The sequence below is a fragment of the Ornithodoros turicata genome, chromosome 5 (genome assembly GCF_037126465.1).
Source record: "Ornithodoros turicata isolate Travis chromosome 5, ASM3712646v1, whole genome shotgun sequence".
NCBI lineage: Eukaryota > Metazoa > Arthropoda > Arachnida > Ixodida > Argasidae > Ornithodoros > Ornithodoros turicata.
In genome coordinates this window covers 53556731-53583559 of record NC_088205.1, presented here as the reverse complement: position 1 = coordinate 53583559, position 26829 = coordinate 53556731, and positions in this window count along the sequence as shown.

Below are 26829 nucleotides of genomic sequence, written 5' to 3'. Positions count from 1 at the left end.
GTTTGGAAGGCGTCTCCTATCCAGTCTACATGACATATTCTAGCTCCGGCTAATGTGAATACGTCGTCAAGTATGCCTTGAAGATGTCTATTGTATGTTTAAAAATCACATGCTGTACCTGTCTTTAAGACATCTATTATATGTCTCTATGGTGCTCCAGGACATTAATACAATACACCCCTTCCCTTGCCCAGATTCAGTCCAGCGGATATCTGTCAGATATAGTTTTATGGAGATTGCCTCTTTTTCTTTTTACCTCAGCCACCGCCACCGGCTACGTACGCTTCGTTGTCCGTTTCCCCCTTTGCTTGTTTTTCGTATCTCCTATGGCGTCTCAAAAAGCAGAATGAGAAAAACAAGAGACCAGGTGTGCATTCCGACCAAGTAGGAGAACGAAGCCTATGGGTCTACTCCATCCACTTAGGAAGGTGGAACAGATACCATGCGTTGCTGGTCTTGGAAACTTGGGGGGGGGAGGGGTGATGTAGGGGGAAGGTGCGGTAAGCCTGCTCTGTAGAGGCGGCTCGGTGCACCCAGGGGAGAGAGAAGAGCTGAGGATGAAAGAGGGAGGTGAGAGATGATGGTGGCAGAGGAGAGGGAGGGGTGTGCTAACCCTCTTGCTCTGAGGTTGGGTCAGGCCTCCACAGCTTCCATAGTCAGAAGTGTAACCCACTCCGTGGCGAGAAGGAGTGTAAAAGTGGAAAGAAAATGTACCAGTTGGTTCGCCCGCTGCTCTCAACAGATGGCACCGAAAAACTTGCGATATCACAGGCTAGGTGGCGCAAGATAACGCTCACCCCAGAGGAAAAAGCCACAACACATCTGACACAATATCCAATCAAATCTATTTCCCCTTTCCCTTCCGCTCTCCCAGTTTCGCCATGCTTTAGTGTTTTGCTTTCAGTGCGCGTTGAAATGTAACAAACGCGAGACACATTTGTGGGTTAACAAACATTTTTTATTCTGTTCCTACATATCGGATACAACAACAAAAGCACAATTAAAATTGTTCTCGTTTGAATCTTCTCATTATTCCTTCACAGTTGGTTGCCATCCTGCCTATCACAACATGGAAGCAGCACATCATAATGTTGACTATGGTAGAAGTTAATTATAAGGCACCGGTGTATGATTGAATTCCTCGCTGACTGTTTATGGAGACTACACAGTGTAAGTAAGCACAGCGGCACATCTTCCGATATTGTAAACTTCGTGCGAGTTGTGTGCCATGAAACCTGAAGCTGGAACAGAACGAATCTATCGAGCTAAGCATGTCAAAATCTCCACAAGTAGTGCCAATATGTTCAAGAAAGTGTGTCAAGCTCGTTAGGAATGCACCATTTGATCAAGATTTTCCTGACAACAATGCTTTTGGGAGAAAGCGGCTGATCGCTGCTGGAGCATGCTATGCAGACTGTAGTTCATCGCACTCAAAAAGGAATCACCAATGCTGGTGACACCTGTGATAGTGACCTCTGTCTCTATGCTAATTTTCATGTTAAAAATTAGGAGGCACTTCTTTTCGAGCGTAGAATATATTGCATGTTCAACGCTACTTTAGGTGTAATTGCCTAATTACACCTAAGTGTAATTAGGCAATTAGGAAGCACCGCCGGTGCTGGCGTGGGAACCAGACAGGCGAAAACGTCTTTTGAGAGAAGCGTTGGCCATACAGAGTGTGGGCAATTGTATTAATGTGCCGTCTGTATGTATCCACCCGGCCTTCAAGCGCCTCCTTTGACCTCCTTCAACTCATTTTGTCCTCAATTCCCTATTCCCCTCTCTCTGTCTTCCCACGCACCGTCTACATGTTCATGAAGTTCGTTGTTATCAATTAAACGTCTTGCTGGTTTTGAGCCTTCGTGTTTGTGTTTGTTTACGTGTTCTTGCCCATCGCTCAGGCTTGCCTATGATGGCACAACAAGAGTCCACGCAGCTGAAGTGTAACATAAGCTGAGGTAGCACTAGAAGCGTTTAAGAAGTCCAACGAGAATCAATTCAAGAAGCACAACAAGAGTCTATTCATCACAAGAGTCGATTTAAGAATCACCACAATAATCAATTTAAGAAGAACAACAACAGTGTGTGCGGCACAACAAAAGTCTGGGCAGCACAACAAGAAGCAATGGAAGAAGCACATCAAGAGTGTATGCAGCACAAGAAAAAACAATCAAGAATTACAGTGAGCGTCTAAGCAGCACAATAATCAATTTAAGAAACACAACAACAATCTATGCAGTACAACACGAAACCATTCAAGAAGCACAATTAGAGGCTAAGCAGCACCGCAAGAGTCTGAGCAGCCCAACATGAAACAACTGAAGAAACACAACAATAATAAATTCAAGAAGCACAACGAGAGTCTCTGGAGCACAAGAAATAATAAATCAAGAAGCACAATAAGCGTGTAAGCAGCACAACAATCAATTTAAGGATCACCATAAGAATCAATTTAAGAAGTATAACAATAGTCTATGCAGCACAACAAGAGTCTGAGCTGCAAAAAAGAGTCTGAGCAGCATAAAACGAGTCAAAGCAGCACAACAAGGGTTTAAGCAGCACAACAAACATTCAAGGAACACACATTTGTTGTCACTGCTGTATGTGGCACATCTAAAGTTTCTGAGCCTTTCTTGCAGCAGCTGTTCGCTTGCAAGTGGACACATTTACAAGTTTTCGGTTCTGAAGCTGTAGATGCCACAGCAAACCAAGACGACAGAACATCAACGCAAACTGGTCTTTACATGTGTCACTTCACGGCAAAATGGAGTGCTGAAGCTCTGGTCACACAAGTGTGCAGAAAGCAACCCGCGTACACCCTTTTGGTGTAGCACTTCCTTCACAGATAGCAGAGAGTTCCTCAACTCTTGAAACACACTTAAGACAGTTTCCTGAAGGTAACGTGACGCTTGTAAATAGTTCCCCAGGTACATAATCGGCAACAAACAAGGCAAGAAACTGGTTGTGCGAAGCAAGGCTGTGCACTTCGGAAACCAGTGTTTGTGAACATGCTGTACATGATAATTTCTTCCAGAAAATGTGAACGAGACGGCCAGCTATTTCTAGGTAGAGAACAGTTTGCTCCCTGTGCTTGCGCGGCAGACGAGGTCACCATCTTTCATGCCTCTTAATTAATGAACGCTTCCGCTTATCAAAATATTATCCAGGATTTAAATACTAGAGGCATAGTTGCATCATTCTACCAAGGTATTCGTTTCTACGTGGAAAACTGTAGGATCCTCATGCTGGCGCGCTTGCCGAAATTTTTACTCCCGTGGGTTAAGGCAAGTAACTTTCATGCCCCCAAACTCGCAATCGCTTTCGTTTATCAAAATGCTCTCCGGGATATAAATACTAGGGCTATAGTTACATCATTCTACCAACGTATTTTTTTCGAGGTTGAGAACAGTTGGTTCCCTGGGCTTGCGCGATAGACGAGGACACCAACTTTCATGCCTCTTAACTGATGAACGCTTCCGCTTATGAAAATGCTCTCCAGGATTTAAATACTAGAGGCATAGTTACATCATTCTACAAGTATCCGTTTGTACGTGGAAACCTGTGGGTTCCTCGAGCTGGCGTGCTTGCCGAAATTGTTAATCCAGTGGGTAAGGCAAGTAACTTTCATGCCTCCTAACTTGTAATCGCTTTCGTTTATCAAAATACTCTCCGGAATATAAATACTAGGCCTATAGTTACATCATTGTACCAACGTATTCTTTTCAAGGTAGAGGACAGCTGGTTCCCTCTGTTGCGCGGTAGACGAGGACACCAACTTGCATGCCTCTTAACTGATGAACGCTTCCGCTTATGAAAATGCTCTCCAGGATTTAAATACTAGAGGCAGTGTTGCATCATTCTACCGAAGTATTCGTTTCTACGTGGAAAACAGTGGGTTCCTCGTGCTGGCGCGCTTGCCCAAATTTTTACTCCCATGGGCATGGCAAGTAACCTTCATGCCTCCTAACTCGTAACCGCCTCCGTTTATGAAAATATTCGTTTATAACACATTTATAACGACTATATTCGTTTTATAACACATTTATAACGACTATATTCGTTTTATAACACATTTATAACGACTATATTCGTTTTATAACATATTCGAGACACCCCAGAGAGCATTGCAATTTGTGTAATTGAAATTAAGTGATTCAAGAAAAAGCGTTCAAAATGTATGGCGCCTACGGGCTGTGTAGTGGTAGGTTTCACCGAACACACGGATGTATTAGGTGAAGTACGCTTTACGTTTTCTCCCTAATTCTTGGGAGCGTACACGAAGAGGGGAGTCAAGTCCTGTAGATCACATAAACAAAATACAGAAGCCGACACTGAAGATTTTTGTTTAAGTTTAATTTGTACAAGCTTTCGCGTGGAGGTCCACGCTTCCTCAGGTACAAAGTGAAGTGGTGACACACATAAGTATATATAGTATAGACATATACACGACTAAACACACTGCTGTACAAAGAAAGGGAAGAGGGAAGGAGATATGGTGCCACATGTCTGTGTACAATGAATAGCTGGGCAGACGGATAAGTGACCTATAACCGTTTAAGAACAGTAAAAGGTGTTGTTGTGAACAAAAAGGCTCGCCAACCCAGTTTCGCGGAAGGGGGGTCAGGAGTATGGGAAACGAGTGGCCCAGAATGGACAAAAGGGAAGGTTACGGATTATCTAACGGAGTACCAGACGATGACTGAAAGTGGGGATTCAAGAATTGTGCACAAATAGATATATAACTATTAAATTTACATAAGCGGATATAACGAGCCAGGACTAAGATTCAGACCATTTGGTGTGAGACACTTGAATTGCGAAATTAAGTAGGACTCTCTATTCTTACGTTTAATGTCGGTGCGGAACCCAGATTCTAGCAATATAATTTTCAAATCAGTTTCAAAATCGTGATTAGGTTGATTGAAGTGAATGGCGACAGGAGTTTGGCGGGCATTTAGGATATCAAATTTGTGGCCATAAAATCTTTTTCTCATTGTGTTGGAGGTTTCACCGATGTATTGTGAATTGCACTTGCAGCAGAATGTCAAGTAACAAATATTGGGTGAATTACAGTGGAGTGAATGACGAATTTTCAAACAGAAGTCACCCAAAGTGCTACGGGCAATGGTGGACGGCGCGATAAATTTACAGATCTGGCACCGTGTACTACCACAGGGATAACAACCCGGCGAGCGCTTCATCATGCATGATGACGTGAGGATGTCGCGCAAATTTTTCGATCTACGGAATGCTACTAATAAGCTGTTCTTAGCTGTACTAACTTCGTATTCAACGATCAACACTTCTCCAAATTCATGGCGCTGCCATGGGCTCCCGGGTCTCACCTAATTATGCCAATTTATTCATGAGTCGTTTTGAAAACTCAGCCCTCAATTCTTCCCCCTTAAGCCACTTATATCTCAGGTTCATCGACGACATTTTTGTCCTCTAGCCTGGTGATGAGGCATCTCTGCAGTCATTTTTTGATCACTTCAATTCTCTGCATAGCAAAATTAAATTTACCTGTAACTATTCAAGGTCATCCATCAACTTCCTTGATGTGACAGTGTCATGTAAATCTGGTAGGCTGACCACTGAACTATACAAGAAACCAACGGACAAGCGACTATGAAAGCTATCATCCCAATCACCAGAAAAGGAGTATTCCATATGGTCAGTTCTTGCGCCTGAAACGAATCTGCTCAGATCAGGCTGATTTTGTAAAACATGCTCAGCAAATGGTATCTGATTTCGAAAAAAGAAATTACCCATTTGAACTCATCCATGACTCGTTTGCCAAATCATCTAGCCTATCCAGGGAGTCTTTATTCACCCCGAAACGCAAAGAGGACTTAAGTAATGTAGTTTTATCCACCACATATCATAAATCACTTGTCAATACCAATTCCATTCTTAGACGCCACCTCAATATATTACATGCTGACGAGCAATTAAAGGAAATTTTTCCCACTCCCCCATTAGTAGCATTCCGTAGATCGAAAAATTTGCGCGACATCCTCACGTCATCATGCATGATGAAGCGCTCGCCGGGTTGTTATTTCTGTGGTAGTACACGGTGCCAGACCTGTAAATTTATCGCGCCGTCCACCATTGCCCGTAGAACTTTGGGTGACTTCTGTTTGAAAACTCGTCATTCACTCCACTGTAATTCACCCAATATTTGTTACTTGATATTCTGCTGCAAGTGCAATTCACAATACATCGGTGAAACCTCCAACACAATGAGAAAAATATTTTATGGCCACAAATTTGATATCCTAAATGCCCGTCAAACTTCTGTCGCCATTCACTTCAATCAACCTAATCACGATTTTGAAACTGATTTGAAAATTATATTGCTAGAATCTGGGTTCCGCACCGACAATAAACGTAAGAATAGAGAGTCCTACTTAATTTCGCAATTCAAGTGTCTCACACCAAATGGTCTGAATCTTAGTCCTGGCTCGTTATATCCGCATATGTAAATTTAACAGTTATATATCTATTTATTTGTGCACAATTCTTGAATCCCCACTTTCAGTCATCGTCTGGTACTCCGTTAGATAATCCGTAACCTTCCCTTTTGTCCATTCTGGGCCACTCGTTTCCCATACTCCTGACCCCCCTTCCGCGAAACTGGGTTGGCGAGCGTTTTTGTTCACAACAACACCTTTTACTGTTCTTAAACGGTTAGAGGTCACTTATCCGTCTGCCCAGCTATTCATTGTACACAGACATGTGGCACCATATCTCCTTTCTTCCCTTTCTTTGTACAGCAGTGTGTTTAGTCGTGTATATGTCTATACTATATATACTTATGTGTGTCACCACTTCACTTTGTACCTGAGGAAGCGTGGACCTCCACGCGAAAGCTTGTACAAATTAAACTTAAACAAAAATCTTCAGTGTCGGCTTCTGTATTTTGTTTATCTAATTCTTGGGAATGATAGTAAAAATGTATAGGCTTAGGCGTTTTTGGAGCCACCGGCGTTTTGGAAAGAGGAATTTAACGTTTCACGGACCTCCCGCCGTAATCCGGACGGGAGGTCCGACGTCTGTATGACACTTCCTACAGGTCAACAGGTCCCCGCCAGCCCTGCCAAACGACAACGGGTGGAGAGCCCTTCCCCGGGTGATGCCGACAATCCGCAAGCCGTGGATGTTCCCGATAACACCATGGACACTTCGGTACCGGCCGCTGCCCAGCAGATAGATGAAATGAACGATGCCAACACTATCACTTGTCTTCATGACCCGTTCACCACTGTCACCTACACGAATAACCGAGCCCGTGCAATTCCCGTACTGTTTCGAACAGCAACTAGTGACTACTCCTTCTGGAATGTCAACCCTAGTGTAGTCGCCAGCAAAATACGCCTGCTAGCCGAACAACAGGTTATGCACCACCGTTTCCACCGAGATGGATCTCTCTTCGTCTCCGTCCAGTCTGAAGCGGCTGCCCGCAACCTTTTGTCAGCTCAGTGTTTAGCTGGAATCCCTCTATCACCTACAGTACCTCAGTCGTACGGCAGAAATATGGTCAAGATTGATGCTATACCTAAGGACTACTCCAATGGCGAGCTCCAAGACTACTCCAATGGCAAGGCGACAGGTTCGGCACTCCATGGCAGAGGTTGGCGGAGATGTGTTCACCCCGATACGCAGCGTCATCCCAACTTTTCAACCCACAATCCTTCTTCCACACCGAATTGCCCTCGGGTTACAGACCTTCATCGTTCACGAATACGTAGAAGGCCCCATGCAGTGCTACAACTGTCAACGATTTGGCCATACTGCTCGAAATTGCAGAAGTCCTACTAGGTGTGGCATATGCGCTGGGCATCACAGCCGATCATACTGCAACAATAAGACAGAGCCAAATTGTGCTAACTGTAAATCCGGCCATCTTGCATCGTTCTCTTTATGTCCCGTGAAGACCGCCGCCACAAAAAGACATCAAGATCGGATATTACGACTTCCTTCTGACGCTCCCGAACTCTCAGAAAAAAAAAAAGAAAAAAAAAACGTTCCGAGCGAAGAATTTGAGCCTTTTTCCTCCTCGAAAACTACGATGCACCTTTTCCACGGCAAAAAAAGGTGCCTGAGCAGCTTCAATAGCAATTGTAACCTAAAAGGCGTGCTATCACGTCAGTCAAGGAGGTTCTCAAACGAACCCGTGCAAAAAGGGTGCATGCATGTTAGAGGGTTCCACAATTTGCGATGCAACATGGCGGCTCGTCGGTTTCAATGCCAGTGAGGTGCTGAATAGAGGTGAGTATTCATTGGAGCTAGACGTCTATGTAATCTGACAACAAGCAACGTTTCGATTTTAGCCTTCATACACGACGCGAAATGCAAACCGAAACTCTTCGAGTGAGAACAATTCCGGATGTGGCAGCGTCGACAGACGCATCGGCGTAGGGACAGTTGGACGTCGTTCGTGTTCTTGCTTGCTTCTCAGGTGAGCGACGTCTGTGAATACCCAGACTCGCTGTTACAACGGATGCGTACTTATCATTTGCAAGGTGTTGCGCATGAGTAATATGCCGTGGAAATATCAAATCGTGGAATCAGAGCAAAGCGTGACAGTGACTAGTGAACTGGAAGGGAACACTCTGTTTTACACTTCGCAAAATAAACTTCGAGAATAAACTCCTCGAAATAAATCACGAAAAAATCCACGATGTAAAGATAAAGCTGTAAAAATCAACTTTTGCGATACAAACACTTCAGATTCAAACTTTCAAAATAAATCGTCTCTGATTGGTCGACAGGAACGACAGCCTCATAGCAGCGAAGGCTTTTCGCTCCCGCGTTTCAAAATAGTTCCCCGCAGGGTGAGGCTTTTTGCGGTGGGCTGGGAACGAGAGTACCGAGTCTGGACGAATCGTTTACTGTATTCTTCGCCGGCTATCAGGATTCTGTTGAGACTGCAGTTAATGGTTCTGCTGCTCGCCTGTCAAGCTCTGTCGAATGTCGAACTCTGAATTCGTGTCTTGTCACCAAATGAGTTCCCGGTGTTGGTTCCAGCTATGGTGGACACCTGCGCTATATTATGAACATTGTCGCGAACATCGCCATTCTCCTGCAGGGCTGCCTTGGTTGTGAAATCGTATAGTTGAAAAGTGACGATGGACGAAAAAGCCCGATTCCGATACCGTGTGGATGTGTTGCGTTTGTCCGTCTGTATGTGTCTGCCTGTGTTCCAGGCTCAGAACCGTAGAATCGTGAAATCGGAACCTGCCTGTGGTTTTCCTTGTGAGCCTACGTTCTGATTAACGCACGGAACAAGTACTGGACAGACTCTCGAAATGCATTTCTGCAAATAAGCTGCATATGAATGTGAAGAAATTGTGTGTTTGTTTGCAAGAAAAAAACTATTTTCTCTCGAATGAATAACTTGAGTGAGCAGAGGTCCTAATTTTTTTGGTAACCAGCATACGGTAATCTCAAAGTGTAACGAAATAAGATTCTAATTTCAGGAACATCCACATTAATTCGCGCACCTTCCTAGACAACGATTTGCCATGCAAAAGCTGCAAAAGATGTATCTAGACATAATACTTCAAGCACTTTGTTTTCACTGGTCTTTGAATACACTGGAACCAAAGAATGCCATTTTCAAGGTATTAAAAACCATGAAATTTTCTCACAGGAATTTTCGCATCTTTTTTTATTCGCATGGACATACATTGTAAATTCTGGTTATCAGATGTCGGAACTGAAGAAAACTAAGAGCAATGAAGTAACTGAAATCAGAAGTGTGAGAAATGAATGGCACCCTCTGTTGTCTTTGTTTGCCTTCCTTTCTCTCCTATGATCTTCGCATTCAGAAATCCCCAAGTACGTTTATTAGCAGTCACTCTTTATGCCAAGCACCCACGCCAAGAAGAGGTCTAAAATTTACGGTACCAGCTACTTCACTGTATGGTACCCTTGCACCCATTTTTACAGCTTATAAATATTGTGCTGAAATATGAAATCGCTGTAAAACTTGCATCCTGTACGACATTACATTAAATGTGCTGCTTGCAGTTCTGCAGCGTTGTTTCTTCCTCACGTTCAAGTGAAAAGGCAAAAAGAACGCTCCGGGACTTACTCTCACACAGCCATTATTTCGGGGCCATGTCCTCGCACTAAATGGTCACGAGCATACTTTGGAAAACTATAGCGGCACATAGGGAAACTGACATTGCATTTGCACCGACCTTCTATTTCTAATAATTAAACGAGACCTAATTAGTACATTCGCTTCGGATGTAGAACATGTTGTCATCCTTTATAACTGCAAAAATATTATTTCTCTAAGAATAAAAAATCAGTCCATGGACATGCTATATGCACCGCACCTACTAGAAATTAACCAGTGCTTGCTGAAAATATACTGGTATTTGTGTCTTATGTGATGTATGGCCCACATTTTCTTTTTGACCAGCTATGCCAGTGTGAGAGCTCCTACGCCAGACTAGCTAATTCCTCCTCTTTGTCCTCTATGTGGTCACATATATGTTACGCTACAAGGAAGCTACCTGATACCACAGTACCAAAGAGGTGAATTTACATGAAGACAATCACATAGCAGAGTGAATAACAACCACCATTATTGACTTAGTTTGCTTGGTCGATGACAACTGAAGGTGGCATATTTCTTTCCTCAGATTTTTTTTTTTATTGGTTTGTTCCAGCTAAAAATAGAAGCCATACACTGAGCAGCAGGGCATAATAAAACCCTCCGTAAGCATCACTTTGCCTCTTTGGCTTTGGCAAGCGTGACTTTGCCTCCACAAGCATAGCTTTGACATAATTGCTTTGTGCCGTGATATAGGGTACTATGACTGTGTTCGCAGTACCATTTAAAACGTTAGCATCTATAGGGCTAGATTGTAGCCCCTTATTGCGTGCAAATATTCTGATGCCTGCAGAGCTGTTCTTCCGGGTGAAAGAAAGCTTGAAGACTGCATACGTTGTGGCTCACTGCCAAAGAGATGCGGTTGGAGAAGAAATTACTGGACATAAAGCACAGTGAGGCATGCTCCACCCAGGCCACAAGGAGGTACACAATTAATTTGAGCCACCTTCTGTTAATGCAGCAAAAACACCTATTTCCACTGAAAGAAAGACTGTTTTTTTTGTGTGTGTGTGTTGTGGTTGAAGGGCACACGAGATCATAATAAATTGTTTCCAAAAGCTGTTACGTTGCATTCTGACATGATCTGAGCCAATATGGTCAGCTGATGCTATAAGACCTACAGAAAACACATGCAGGCAGATTCTGAACTTGCTATAGGAGAGGGTATGCCCTTGAAATGATGAGATTTGTTCACTTTCCAGATGACTTCAGGTATGTGAAAACAATCATAAATGTTGACAAAGCTGTTATGAAGCAGCGACTGCAATTAATCTGTAGAACTGGGCAGAACGGTTGAATGCAGAATTTGTTCAAAGTGTGCTATAGCGTCATACAGATGGGATATAAATGAGCTGACGAAACATTTTTTCTTGCGTAAGAACAAATACACCTGTAGGTTCTCAAAATGGAGAAGCAGAGCTTCGATTTTCGCAAGAGAGAAGCATACTTTTTTTTTTTTTTTTTCTTCCTAGATGGCCCCAACTGACGAACAACCTGCAGCACATTATGGTGACAATTTTTTTAAAAATATTTTTCAAAGAAAAATAAACCTGTAGATTTTCACTATGTTGCAGGAGAGGACTAGTTATACAAATAAGGGAAGATTTCTTTTAGACAACCTGTATGTGAATATACTATCTGAAAAAAAGTAGATTTTTGCAAGTGCTTGATATTCTCAAACACATGGTTAAACAATAAATATAGATCAGCTTGATATTTTTATGTGAAGCTAATCACAAGTAATCAGTTACAAGCATAAATAATCTGGTACTCCTTCAAGAATGCTAATTTGTCAGAAATTTATTGTAAACTTGACTCCAAATGTGTTCCTTTCTCGAGTTCTCACCACGTCACCAGATTTATTCTCGTTCTACATACCCTTTGGGATGGCAGAGCCGTGGCTCCCCTCTAACACCAGGCAAGGAAAGCGCACAAATGATGCATATGTAGATGTCAGAAGGAAGCTCGTAAGGGACAACTTCATATTTCGGCACAGTTTAATGTGCCCCCATTGTTCAAGAAAACAAAATGATGAGTTACATTCGATATATGCATCATCTAAAAAATGCACACAATTTTTTTCAGTTATATTTAACAGAGTCAAGCTACATCTCTGGCTGGTTTTGGCTGGAATAGCCCAGGTTGACAGTTACACAAGCTGATGTATGTCAGCACTGAAAATATAAAGGAAAAAAGGCAATTTAAAATGCCTCCCTCAATTTACTACTTTTCATAGCTTACACCTTGACAGGTGTTTTTTATCCTAAAATGGTTTCATTGCCAAAATCAACGAGAATTACCGTCATCACATTAACAAGTTTCAACTGTATACCAAGTAATAACAAACATGTGCTTACTTTTTCTGCAATCAAGATGTAAATTACATCGTTGAGTTGCAGGCTTCAGTGAAAAATCACTGCTTGTGATGTCACTGCTGAGTGAGTACGGCACTGCTAGTGACGCAACATGTGATTCCAGTGTCTTTCACCCCACCCCACGTTATTTCATGAGCAGTTGGCATCAGAATCAATCAGCTTGCATGATGCACTTATGAAGGGTAATTTCATGTGTGCCAATAAACATACTGCAGTGCTAATTTACAATGTAGTTTGTGGCTGTGGAGCACACTCATATTCAGTATGCCATGTGAACTAGGGGAGCATTTTCTGGCATAAACATTAGATGAGTGAACCCCAAAAAATGTAACCACTGTTTACGTGCATTTGACAACCCGCATTTTTATTGCTGAGAGGCTCTCTTCGTAGCAAGAGTGCTGGCAGTGGAGTAGCAGGGTGCTGGCAATGTGGCGCATGTTCACAAGATGTAGAACCAGAGACACAGAAAAAAACTGACAGCATATCATGATCTCAATTGTGTCATTGTGTCCGTGTTTCTGTCTCCTGTTCTGCATTTGTTAATCTTTTTGTGTAGTTGCTGGATTTTAGCCCAACAGCAGGGGTCAGCAAATAGAGCACATCCAGAACATGCAAGGCATACATTTCCTCATTCTCCGCATTCCTCATTCAAGTAATGTTGAAGAAGTAATCATGCGAAGAAACAATACAACAGTGAAGCTGGCTTCAGTACACTACAACATGTAACAATATACAGTATGCCTCAGTGTTTCCCAAACAGTGTGTCAGGACCCCCATTGAGGCCGCGATAGCCCAAACGGGGCCCAAGAGAAAGCAGATGAAGTGAGGGCAATATGCCACAAAACCAAGGAAACTATCTCTCTACGACTGCATTATATTGAAGCTGTTTTACAAAAATGCAAGTTCAGTTCAGCACACAATCAGTCGGGAAACAAGCTAACTCGCAGCAATGCTTTGAATCAAGTGTGCAGCAGTATTCCTCACTGTATCATGACGAGACGGTGGACCTACATCAGATGCTACTTGCACACACTAGTATAACATTCATATTTCTTTATTTATTTCGAGAACCCCAAGGGTCCGGAGGACATTACATGGGGGGTGGGAACTCGAGCGTAAGATACATTTACGGCAACTTGATAGAAACAAACAAGCAAGCAGAAAAGAACAACACAATTAGCAGTAAGTAAACAGGAAAATAAAGAAATGACGACAGTACAATCTTATATGAAAACAAGTATTAAAGCGTGAAACAGGGAGTTCGTTCACGTAAGTACAGATAATTAACAAATATGATAAGGGGGAGGTGAAAAATTTCATAGCAACTGACATACAAGCGTGGTGGTCTTGTGGGTGGAGTGAACGGGAGAGGGTGTTACAAAATAGTGTATGGTAGATAATAGTTGCGAGAGGTGATGGGAGGTTGTTCCATTCGATGGCAGTTGAACAAAAGAATGATCTGGATAATGCATTGGTATTACAATGAAAGCATGTGACCTTATTAGTGTGGTGGATGCAAGGAAAAATGACACTCGGTCGGGTGATGGGCGATTGGTGCGGTGGCAAGATGAAAAAGTACCAATGGAAGAGGGCTAACTTGGCAATACGGCGACGATGTTGGAGTGAGTCGAGATTAAGGTTTGATTTTAACGCGGTTACAAGGGATCGAATTTGTAGTCGTTGGAAATGAAACGGGCAGCCCGATTCTGGATGGCTTCTAGGGCGTCGCAGAGATACTTTTGAGGAGGGTCCCAAATAGGTGATGCATATTCCAGCTTGCTTCGTACAAGAGCCGTGAAGGTTAGGAGCTTAAGATGGAGCCCGCCAACCTGATGGTGCGTCTAACAAAGCCTAGGGAGCGAAAAGCGTTAGTTATTATGTGGTTGATGTGCTCGTTCCAAGTTAGGTTGGAGGAAAGGAGGATTCCAAGATATTTGTAAGAATCTGCTCGGGTTAATGTGATATCACTTAGAGTGTAGGGGAAAGGAGGAAGGCAGGAGACCCGTGTTCGAGAAAACGACAAAATGCGACACTGTGCAATGTTCAGAGGCATTTGCCACTCATTGCACCAATGCCGGATTAGTTAAAGGTCGCTTTGTAAGGTTAGTTGGTCAGAAGGAGAGAGGATTTGCCTGTACACTACACAGTCGTCAGCAAAGAGACAAATCGTGGAAGATATGCCTGAAGGAAGGTCATTTATATAGATAAGGAAAAGGAGAGGGCCGAGGACTGAACCCTGAGGGACACCAGAAAGCACAGGTACATCTGGGAACTGGTGGTTGTTGCAAGTAACAAATAACGTACGATTAGTCAGAAATTGAGCTATCCAATGGACGACATACGGGTCGAGGTTAAGCAGATAGAGTTTGTATAGAAGCTTAGAGTGCGGCACCATATCGAAGGCCTTGCGAAAGTCTAAGAAAGCGGCGTCAGTCTGATGATTATTGTCCGCGTGGAGAAAGATGTCGTGAACAAAACTGACTACTTGAGTTTCACATGAAAAGAGGTTTCGAAACCCGTGCTGCAAGTGATAGAAGAAGCATTTTTCTTCAAGGTACTTAACTTCGTTGGAGTATGCGTTCGAGAATTTTACATACTATAGATGTGAGTGAAATGGGGCGGTAGTTATTAACGATGTGGCAGCTGCCTGATTTGTGAATAGGGACAATCTTCGCCATCTTCCAGTCCTGCGGTATGGCAGAATCTTGGAGTGACTGAGTAAATATGCAACATAGAATCTTGCTGGAAATAGATCTCGTGTTGTATAGAACCTTCGGGTTAATAGGGTCCGGACCAGCACTCGACGACAGCTTAAGTGACTCAATTTTACAAATGCCATGAGTGCTGATATGAATGGGGACCATAGGTGACAAGGCGATTACTGATAATGGAGTTTGGGTGTACCCGTTATCGGTGTTGAAAACGGATGAAAACAAGGAAGCGAAAGCGTTGGCGCAGTCGCTGTCGGCGGGTGTCAGTTAGACTGATACGGTGGGATTTTCGTGGAGATAAGATTTTCCAAAATTGTTTTGGTTTATTCGTCAAGAGAGACGGGAGGTCGATGGTAAAGAACTTATGTTTCACTTCCTTGATCGAGCACCTGTATTCCCGTTCACAGTAGTGAAATTTAGCCCATGATACGTTGTCGCCAAGACGCTTTGCTTTCCTGAATAAGCGCTTTTTCTTGGTTAGCAAGATTTTAAGACTTTTCGTGAACCAAGGATTGTGATCATAAGATTTCACTCTTATCTTTGGAACATTGTACTCGGTAAGGTAGTCTATGTTGTCACGAAAGAGGGACCAGTTATCCTCAATGGAGTGAGGCAAGGTGCCATGAAATGAATTTTCATACAGAGCTTCAAGACCCTCGTTGATGGCTTGGAAGTTAGCTCGAGCATAGTCGTATATGGTTTTATCGTTGAATTTATGAACATTTGGACTACTTGAAGAGATATCTTAGAAAATGGCCTTGTGGTCACTGAGACCATCAGTGACATGCAAAGAAGTGATGTGCTCAGTATGGGAGGTTAAAACCAAGTCAAGGGTCGACTGCGTGGCATGAGTTATTCGCATAGGATGTGGAACGACATGCGATAGATTAAATGTAAGGCATAAATCCACAAACAGTGTCTCTTGTGAACTCCTGGAAAGATTGCCGTGGAGCAAGTCCCAATTTATTGACCGTATATGTATCAGCGTATATTGAAGGTGTATATTACTGTATATATGTATCAGGGCAGATTTCAAGCTTCCTGAGCGCGCACAGACGGTGATCTCAGTTGTCTCGCGACGTAACAGACGGAGAAAGACACCGGCTGACACACACAGACATCCCGAAGGCTATGCCCATCTTTGTTGATGCACCCACGAATCTACAGGAAGACTGCCGAAGCTCTCCCACTCGTATTAAGTACCTGTAGCTTGAACTACAAACAGTTCAGTGCACACTCCACAAAACGAGAACAGCTGATTGCTGCTTTCATGGGCGCGGCCATGCGAGCGGCCATGCGAGCCGAGAAGGACCGTTCAACAGAGGAGCAATTTTAGGTAAGTTCGAACGTGGCGCCAGTCGTCGGTGCAACAATTTCCAGAGTGAACCGAGTTCAATCAGCTCAGATAACGCTTTTTTCATTCTTTTTCTTTCTAGTAATATTTATCATTCTGTTTGATTCATTTCCAATTCTAATTCCAATTCCAGCTCAACCGCTCAGCGCGCTGACACTAGTGCAACGTAACGTAGAGTCAATAAAGCTTTCGCTTCCTCGCTTCCCTAAGGAGAAGAGTACTTGAAGTATATTCCTGTTGTGTGATTCCTTTTTTCCCTCTCTGCGTTCCAGAAACATACGGTTTCTGAGCCAGGACAATATAGTTGTGAGCTCAGTTGACTTACAGAAGTATCCCATACAGATCCCGTACCGTGAAGACCACCACCCCAAACGTGGTTGCCACAGTTTCGGTTTTGGCCTTTGCATGTCAAAATTCAGGGATTGATATTTTAATACACGTACGCGTTTCAAAATTTTTAAACGTGGATTTTAACTAGGACAGTCTCTCATATCGGTATCTGGCTTTTGTTCAAGACGTCCTTATTAGAGTTAATTAATGAATTTAATTGATTAGTCATCCTTATTAGTCTCTCTTGGAAAAGATACGCGCCCGTAGAACTCAACTGTGAAAATGACGTGCTATCGTGACTAAGTTTGTCCCCCCAAGCTGAAACACACACACACACAAAATAAACGGGGTGCCACAAAGGCATCCGTGGTCGTAGCCATTTTAATGGAGATTTTTTAAAATAAAACAACTAGGACTTTGTGTATAGTTTGGCACGTACGCGTACGCGAGTGGAGGAAAACCTTATCTGCAAGGTATTTTGGCATTCTAATTTGCATAATTCACTAAGATGTATTTTTTTTGTGTGTGTGTGTGAAGCTCTTTTTCTTTCTTCGAGAAACAGAAAGAGCAGAATTGCTGGCAATCGGTTTAGATATGAGATGAATCCTTCATCTATATCCTTCAAATTATTATCCCCAGAGGTGACATTTGTTTTTAGTGCACCATTTCAGATTTTCCATTATTGAGATACTTCGCTCGCACTAACTCGGAAGTCGCCAAGGGGGAGCGAGCCCTAACCTAACCTAACCCAACCTAACCTAACCTAACCTGAAGGAGAGCACTGCTGGACATGGAGTTAGAGATTGAGAAGTACGGCATTTTCAAAGAGGTCCTCGGAGGGAAAATTCGGGGGTGGGGGGGGGGGGGGGGCGGGGGGTAAGAGCCAGCACTGTGAAAACTCGAGGAGCGGTGGACTGTTCCCCCCTGCCCCCACATTCCGATTTATACCGAAACTAAACAGGAGCAGCTTTCCAAGCTAGGGCTCCGGAACGAACCGACAACAGTAAAAAACAATAAAAGAAAAAGAAAAAACAAGAGAGAAAAAAAGAGGAAGGAAGCACAAAAAAGATATGTTCGCTTGAACCGCAACGGGTCAAAAAACATTGCAAACTCGTTTTTCTTGTGCCAGTCATCGGCATTTTTAGCAGCTTTTCTGAACCGTGATGTGGATTACAGGCCCAAATAATCACAAATGAGCAAGCACGCATCCTCGCTGCTTAATTTTTGGTCACTTTACGTCGTATGAAGTGCAAATTGTTGCGCCTACCACTAGCGCCACATTCGCGTTCAAATTGCTCCTCTGTTGAACTGTCCTTGTCGGCTCGCATGGCCGCGCCCAGAAATCGGCAATCAGCTGTTCTCGTTTTCTGGAGTGTACACCTAACTGTTCACAGTTCAAGGTACAGATACTTAATCCGAGTGGGAAAGCCTCGGCGGTCTTCCTGTGGATTCGTGGGTGCATCAACGAAGATGGGCATAGTTTTCGGGATGGCTGTGTGTTCGACAGCTGATATCTGTGCGCTGAACTAACTTCTATTTTTTAAAAACAGCGTTGTAGCGTGATAGTTTCCTTGGTTTTGTCGCATATTGCGTTCATTTCATCTGCTTTTTCTTTTCGCCCACTGGTGTAACCCCCGCTTTGACTATTGCGGCCTCCCTAAGGTTTATGTGTCAGTTTTGGAAACACTGATATTGTTACATGTGACACATTGTAGTGTACTGCAGCCAGCTTCACTGTTTGTCTGATAATTTGCACGGTTACTTCTTTAGTATTATTTGGATTACTTTCATCTGCTACTGCACCACTAAATAGGATAGAAATCCATTATGGTTCAGAATTATTTTTCCTTTGCAATGTTCCCACACTGATCTTGATGACAAGTTGTCTCTCATTAAATTCCTTTTGGGTTGTATTTCACACTGCTTACAGCATAATGTGAGAATGAGAAAATCTATGCTTCACATGTTCTCAGCATCCTCTACAGCAACTGCTCCTGGGCTTAAAATCCAGAAACTACACACGAAAAAAAAAAGAAAAAACTGTAGAACAGACGACACATCAAAAAGGACACGACAAAATGATTGGGACTGTGTTATGCTATACTTTTTTTGTGTGTGTGTGTGTCTCTGGTTCTGCATTTTTGTGAACATGTGCCACGTTGCCGGCACCCTTGCCCTCTTGTCACAAAAACACCCTCAGACATAAAAATGCAGACAAAAAAGTAGAGAACTCCAACTTAACATAACAAGAGAGAACAAAGATGGGGACACAGGAAGCTTCTAGAGTCTCGGAACATACGCAGTGACCCCTCGGTTTTTAAGAAAAACCGTGGCCCTTCCCCGAACAATACTCCCATCTCCTTAAATAATGACCGGTTGTGCAATCGCTCATTCAGTTTGGCACTGATGATGTCCGTCGCATGACGGATGAAACGTCTGAGTAAACCTTGTTATTTTGTTATGTTAAGTTGGAGTTCTCTACTTTTTTGTCTAGTTATGTCGTCTCCCGGCTTTTGGAGTACTTTTGCATAAAGATGCAGGTTGTGAGAGGCACGTAAACACTGCTTACATTGCTAACCTGTCTATCACAAGACATGTGAAAGGATTGCCAAATTAAAATGCAGTAATACAAAAATGATTCTGAAATACATAATTCCAGTAGAAGGGAGAGTAAACATTGGAATAACAGGTAAACGTAAAGCACTGAAGTGTTGGCATTCTTCTGATGTGTATGATATACTGATCTATTTAACCCATGACATATATGTTGTCAAACATTAACTTCTTGCATTCAACATCAAGATGCGACACGTCTTTACACGGACACGTGGCACACCATTTTGGCACAAAGATTTGATATCTCTGCTTGTTGGACATATCAAGCAAATACTGTGCCAAAATTGTGTTACCTACATGACATACTGCTTTGCTGAGATATGTTACGGAAGAAATACTCCTGAAGCGATTATAGGAAGTGCATACGAGTACATATGCTTTGCAAAGTTGTTCCAAAGTTCCAAGTGTTGAATTGGCAAAGCATTAGTCATCTCATAACAAAGTGATGAAAGAAACTAGTGAGAAATGCGAAGCCGCAAGCACTGTTGCATGGCCATGTTCACAATGGGCAATGACGCTTTTCACTTTGCGTACCGCGGACTGACTATGCTCAATGAGTGGTTTGCCGTATCTATGATTGATGTAGGCCATGGCAACTACCGATGCACTTTGCAGAGTGTGCAATGATGTCTTTTGTGAACGAGACAAACCTCAATATATTCCCACGTAATTTTGATCCTACAATTAATTGAGTTGAGGGTTTCAGGTATTTAAGTGTGCACCTCTCTTCTGATATTTAGTGGGAATCACACATTAGTTACGCATCCTCTAAGCCTCTTAAAAAAATTGTGTTCTTGAAGTGGACACGGAAACTACCTTTCGCAGACAGTACACTGCTGGCATACAAAACCCTTGTACAAAGTGCCTTAGAAACGGTACAAATGACATCATACTGTCCATCATAAAAACAAATGACATCATACTGTTCAACAGTGCCACCAATTTGGTGCAGTTGAGCTACGCTCAAAGCTAGGGGGGACGAGTTCGCATCAAAAAGGCACGGTCTTGAGGGGATTATGGTGGTCTTTGACAGAGCACGCGACTTTCGGTCCTACTTTTCTTTCAAGAGGAGGCAGTGAACAAGTGCCCATTCGTGGAACCCAGCCCTCCCCTTCCGATTTGTTTCGGTATCAGTCTGTCTACCAATGTCATGATGACATTTATATTCTGTTGAGTTTCTTACATGCTGTCCAGGACATATATGTAGGTAGGTAGGTATGCCAAGAATTTTTTTTATTACTAACCTTTTTTTGTAGTTCGAATCCCTCGAAAAACCATTGCACAGCACCAGAACACAAAGGCTACATAATGACCCAGTTTCACCAACCTTTTCAGCATCTGAACTAAGATGAACGGTCATTAAACTATCTGCTTCACCACATCACTGATGGAAAAAAAGAAGTGTCTGTTTGAGGATTGGCAACCCTTGATATTGGTTCAGTTAACCAGAGTTGGTGAAACCGGGCCTATGGAAGTCACTGAAACATTCATCACATCACAAACCAAAGTTTGTAAAAAGAATTGAGTGCTAGCATGAAGTTTTGGCAATTCTGAGTAGCATTTTAACTGCTGCCTATGTAGCTGCTGCATAATTACGAGTAATTCAGAAAAAGTAATACAAAATTTGAGGGTACTCTACTCTACTCTACTACTCTGCATGGTATTGAAAACTATGATGATTCCAAGTGCTCATCATCTTGGCCCACATTCTGTAGCAGATTTATCAGCCATTTGTGTTCCTATTTGTGGTACTGTGGCAAACTAGTCACTCCACCCACATACCAGCATTCCTAGGTTACACATACATGTGGTTGATATATGAAGAGGGGAGTCAAGTCCTGTAGATCGCATAAACAAAATACAGAAACCGACACTGAAGATTTTTGTTTAAGTTTAATTTGTACAAGGTTTCGCATGGAGGTCCACGCTTCCTTAGGTCCTACCTGAGGAAGTGTCGGTTTCTGTATTTTGTCTGTATCATGTAGTTATAAGAGTGGTTGAAACCACCTCACAGAAGTTGCAGATGCTGTTCATCAACTTTATTTTGAGATGGACAGAGTTTCATTGCCTGGGGCGGTACTCTACCCCATAGTTGCTTGTGGTGTGAGGAAGGAAATAATGTCCCATGGAGTCCCAAATTGCCAAAAGAGCTTCGAGAGCAGGCATTCGTTGGCTCGATTTAGCTATAGGCCAAGAAATTTTAGAGAGAGGGGCAGGAGTTCAGATTATTGAGATCTCAAAATGGCAGTTTGGAAAGCTCAGTAGTGTGGGCAATGACAAAGAATATACTCTGGATCTTCTACAGCACTGCAGTGACAGCACCTGAGAGAGCCAACTTGCCTCATGTGGTAATGACACTGAGCTGTAAATGCCCCATTGAGTCACAGTGCACCACATTGGCGAGAAGTGTTTTGTGGCATCCAGAAACCAAGCTCTGGGCCAACATTTCTCAGTATAGACGGGACGAAAACGTCAGTTGTCCATTGACAGGAACACTATTTAAACAATCCATTGATATGTTGGTGAACGAGATCTGCTTTCTACATGACCAGTAACAATTCCTTTGCTATCTTTCACTGTGATTTAATTAAACACATCCCTCATGTGACGGCGTTCCCGGCACAGTTTTACCTTGCTAAACCACTTTTCGCGGCGCTTATCAAACATAACATTAGCGGTTCTTCGTAGGCCGAGGCCGAGGAAAGCAAGAGACGTTTCCATGATGTTTACCGTGATGTACGTGATTACCGTCGTGACAAATGGTCGACACAGCAGTTTTACGGTACGTTTTCCTATCGTGGACATTTTTCGCTACCAGATTGCCTGTCCAAAACAGCTACGACTGCATCAATGTCACTTCACCAATGAATTCCTTCATAAGTTACACGCGCGTGTTAGCACACAGTCGTTACACGTCTGAAAAATACCTGACGAAATCGGCAGAAGAAACATATGCTTTATTAGAGCTTGCAGTGATTATCCTTTTCATGCAGCACATCACGCAACACCATACAGCTCCGTCGTTACTCCATTTTCTCTAATAGCCTCGTCCCCAATAGTAGCCGAACGGCCGAACCTCTGAAGCGTTGTTTTCCTAGTATTCATACGCGTAGTTATTTACGCCTCTAACTTAATTAAATTAATGAATAATTGAGAGATACATGCTGAATACCACACAGAATTGCATAAAGACTCGTTATTCTGGAGTGTGACCTTCTTAAACACTGATTTTCTCACGTAAAACCATGCTTAACACTGGACTGCATAGACCCATTGTGATTTATTTTGACAGTTTGAATTTGAAAGGATTGGAATTTGAAGGGTGGATTTCTTAGCGTGGATTTCAAAAGTTTTATTATTAAGAGTGGGTAACAGGGTACACCCAACTGGAATGCGGAAACCACCGCCGCCATGTTTGAAGGTATGCGATTTTGATATCCGCTTGCTTAAAGTGAATTGGAATTTTATGCGAGGGCTTGAGAGTGGATGTGTGGTGTGGATAGTGAATAGTGTGCAGGTTGTTAAGATGTAACGACCGAAGTCGTGTGCTAATCGCATCGATCTCTCATGTGGTATCGTGTGCCGTAGCGCACATACTGATATCGAAGGAGATCGGTAATCACAAGGAAGTCACGTAAGTACATTTGTTACTGCTTGTAGAGTATCTCTTTGTACCCCAGATATTTTTTATGGTTGTTAAAAGGTAACAAAACCTTATTTACTTAGAGCAGTGTTATGTGTTCGGGTGTTGATGTAAGATCGTAAAACGACTGAGCACAGAACTGCTGTGAAAGACGGGTACGCGCTCCTTTATAGTTTTTAATGAAAAAAGAGAACGTGTGCTTTTAAATCCAGTACATATTGTGCGTTGTGTACATAATCATACCGCAAATAAATCTTGGCGCTTAGCGTTACTTACCCTGCTGTTTGGTACTGACGGTACACATTTTTGTACACACTTAATAGCTTGTTTCTGCACTACTTTTTTTCAGCGCCCAATAGCCACGGTGGCTGTAAATTGAAGGAAGTGGCAAAATGTCAGCGACAGTGCCTACTCCGTCCGTATCAATGGTGAAGCTTTTCTTCGGGACTAAGAAGGATCAGTGACGACTTCATGAACTACATTGCTGCGTTTTTGTTTCATGTAAAGCGTCCTTGTAAGCACACATTTCAGCATTTCTAGTTTACATTTCTGAGCTTAAAGCCTAGCCAGTATCACATCTTTATGCACATATTTCAAGTATACAATAATAAAAGATCAATATAAAACCAATAAATAAAGCAATAAATATGCCATGGAAACGTGTGAGACGACGTGACTGTGCATGCATAGTGGGATAACTAGAAGGTCAGAGCTTTTTCGTTTGAGCAACGTATGTGAAAGTTGCCTCTAAAATTATTATACATGATTTTTTTGGCTATGTAGTAATCAGCTGTGAGAAATCAGATGGACCAACTGCAACACAAGCTTGGAATTTTTGTTCATGCAACACATCTAACCAAACGAAAATAAGAGTCCACGATGGCGGAACCTTGAGACTAATGACATACACACACAATGTCTCAAACACAGCTGAAGGTTTTAGTCCCACAAAGATACTCAACCCACAGAGTCACAAAGCGAGTCACAACAGTAAAGTGACCAGCTTCATCAATACCAGAAAAAAGGTGACTGAGGGATCTCTGGCACAGTTTCCACAACCCAGTATTGAGAGCGTTCCCTTAACAACCATCTTTTGTCGGTTACCCTCTTTGGTCATCACAACAGTATCCTTCCACAATGGACAGCTACCCTTGCACATTTCCAAATGTTTCAAACATTTTTGAACAATTATCATTATTTTTTACTTTCAATGAATGCTCACTTAGCTGGTCATTCAAACATCGCTTTGGCTGGCCAGTGCAACAAAAACTGCATCCAAGAGCAATCTGATATGCAAATTTGATTGGCGAAAACCTGTGTCAGCAATCCGTCAATGACCTTCCCTGCAGCCTTTAGGAAGCTGGTCACTTTCCCGTTGTGCTTCGCTTTCTGTCTCTGTGGTTTGAGTATGTTGTGTTTGAATAAACCCTTCAGCTGTGTTTGATATGTTGTTTGTGTATGTCTCTTCTTGTCCCTCGTCTTGGGGTTTCGCTGTCATGGATACTTATTACCAGCTCACTTGCTACTTAACCATCCTTTCACTGTACATAAGAGGATTGAAAAAAGTAGGTGTTCCTGTATCTTTTAGTAGTTTTTGTCAGTGTTCAAGATAAATCATAGTCCAGGGTACAAATGTTGCATGACAACAGAGTTTTGCACAATTTGTGGAATGTGTATTACATCATACAGTCGACCCCCGTTTATCCGGACGGTGCTATTCCTGGCGATATCGGATACCGGATTTATCCGGATACCTGGGCATCCGGATAAATGAAACGACCGAATAGAAACGTCCTACAGAGCAAGGTTTAATTAAAACACAGAAATCTCGTCAATGACAGCTGTTACATAGTAGTGTAGGCACTCGATTCCTGCAAACTTTTGCTAACTGCATAGAGTTGAGCCACGCTGTTGCGCTGCTCGAAGAATGTCAGTGCGGACGCTAAGTGTCAATGTCGGAGCCTTGTTTCTCACCGGCGTCATCGGCACCGTCTTGCTGCACATCATCGGAGGCAACAGCAGCAATCACACCGTCATCGGTCATAGCTGCACACGCGTCATCATCCTTATCAACGTCAACGTAGTCAGAAACCGCAGCATCATCTACGGCAGTTGCAGTGAGCCTCTGCATCAGGGATCGCAGCTCAGCTGGGGGAATGTCTTCATCGGCCAAAGGGCCGTAAGCAGCAGGCCCTCGGGTTGGAGTTTTCCCCTCTAGAACCGGACAGTTGCTCGAGATATTTCCAAATGACTCGACTGGTCAATGTGCCCCAACGCATACAAACAGAAAAGGGGGTCATCGTGCACGGTTGTCTCCCCTACGGAGGAATGTAGGTCCCTGACGTGTGACGGGAATAACCACAACACAGCGAAAAGGGTGACGAAGCGGAGTCAGCTTCTCCTCTTACTCACGATAGTCCGGATATCTGAAGCTGGATTACAAGAATTTTCGACTTTCGTTCCCTGGAATTCTTGTCCGAGTCCGGAAGCTGAAGTCCAGATAAACGAGAACAAAATACATGGAGGAAACTCCGTTCCCGTGCCTTTTGTCCGGATACCGCGGGATCCGGATAAATGAAGTCCGGATAAACGGGGGTCGACTGTATCATAATCATACGTTACATCATGTTTTTGATGCAGTCCATATCCAAACCCATACGAACTTCTTGCATTGCAGTGTGCTTCTATCATAGGAAATTTATGCCACAACATATTCAGCATTGACTTCAGTTTGTTTGCGTTTCCATGAGTGCATTGCCATTATCTTTGTCGGTACAGTTTAAATTACTTTTGGCCACTGTTCTCGGTGATTGGGGGATAAGACTGGTATGCTACTTGGCAGTACTTTGACATATATGTGTGCATCTTCCAGCCTAATACATGTATTAAGTCATCATTTTGTCATTATTTGTACACTGCAAAATGCTAGCACCTTGTTTCATCTACATTGGTGTTATGCCCTTTTTGTGTTTGTACATTGTGTTGTGTTTGCAGTCAGTTTTCCATACATGTGATACAGCTTATGACCTCAAGTCCTGTATCATATCATTCGTGGGTGTACATCCCCACCCTCATACACATTGTCTCAACCGTTCATCTCTTTCATCCTTACGTATTTATTTTTTCATTTATTCGCTGAATATTTATGCAAGCCCACATTCCGTTTTGCTGACTTCTCCCCGTATTTCTTTTTTTTTTTTTCCTCTAATAAGTATATCCTTCTCTAGAATTGTTGGCGATTAAGCGCTTTCTTGTTTCTTTGTCAACATTAGTCACTTCATTACTCTGAAACATTCAAATCGTTTGGTATATGAGAGTTATCGATCATGCTTCTTTTCATGTGCCAATGTATTGTCAGCTCCTAATCATCAGTACAATAAATATTGGGAAACAGCAAATATATATTTTGAACTCGTTCAGTATGACTTAACCATCAAGGAGTCAAATGCAAGATAGTTCTGTGTGTAACCATTTCAGGGTTCTTTGAGTTTTTCCGTAGGGAGCACCTTCTGAAGGTTCCAGGCTGCACATGGCTACAACGTAAAACACGAACTCTTTATGGGTTCAGTTGTGAACCATTAAATGGCTTAATGAAGGACACTTTAAAAGGTTCAAACGTGAACCTTTTAAAGGGTCCTTCAAAGGGTTCAAGTTAGCACCCCCAATAGGTG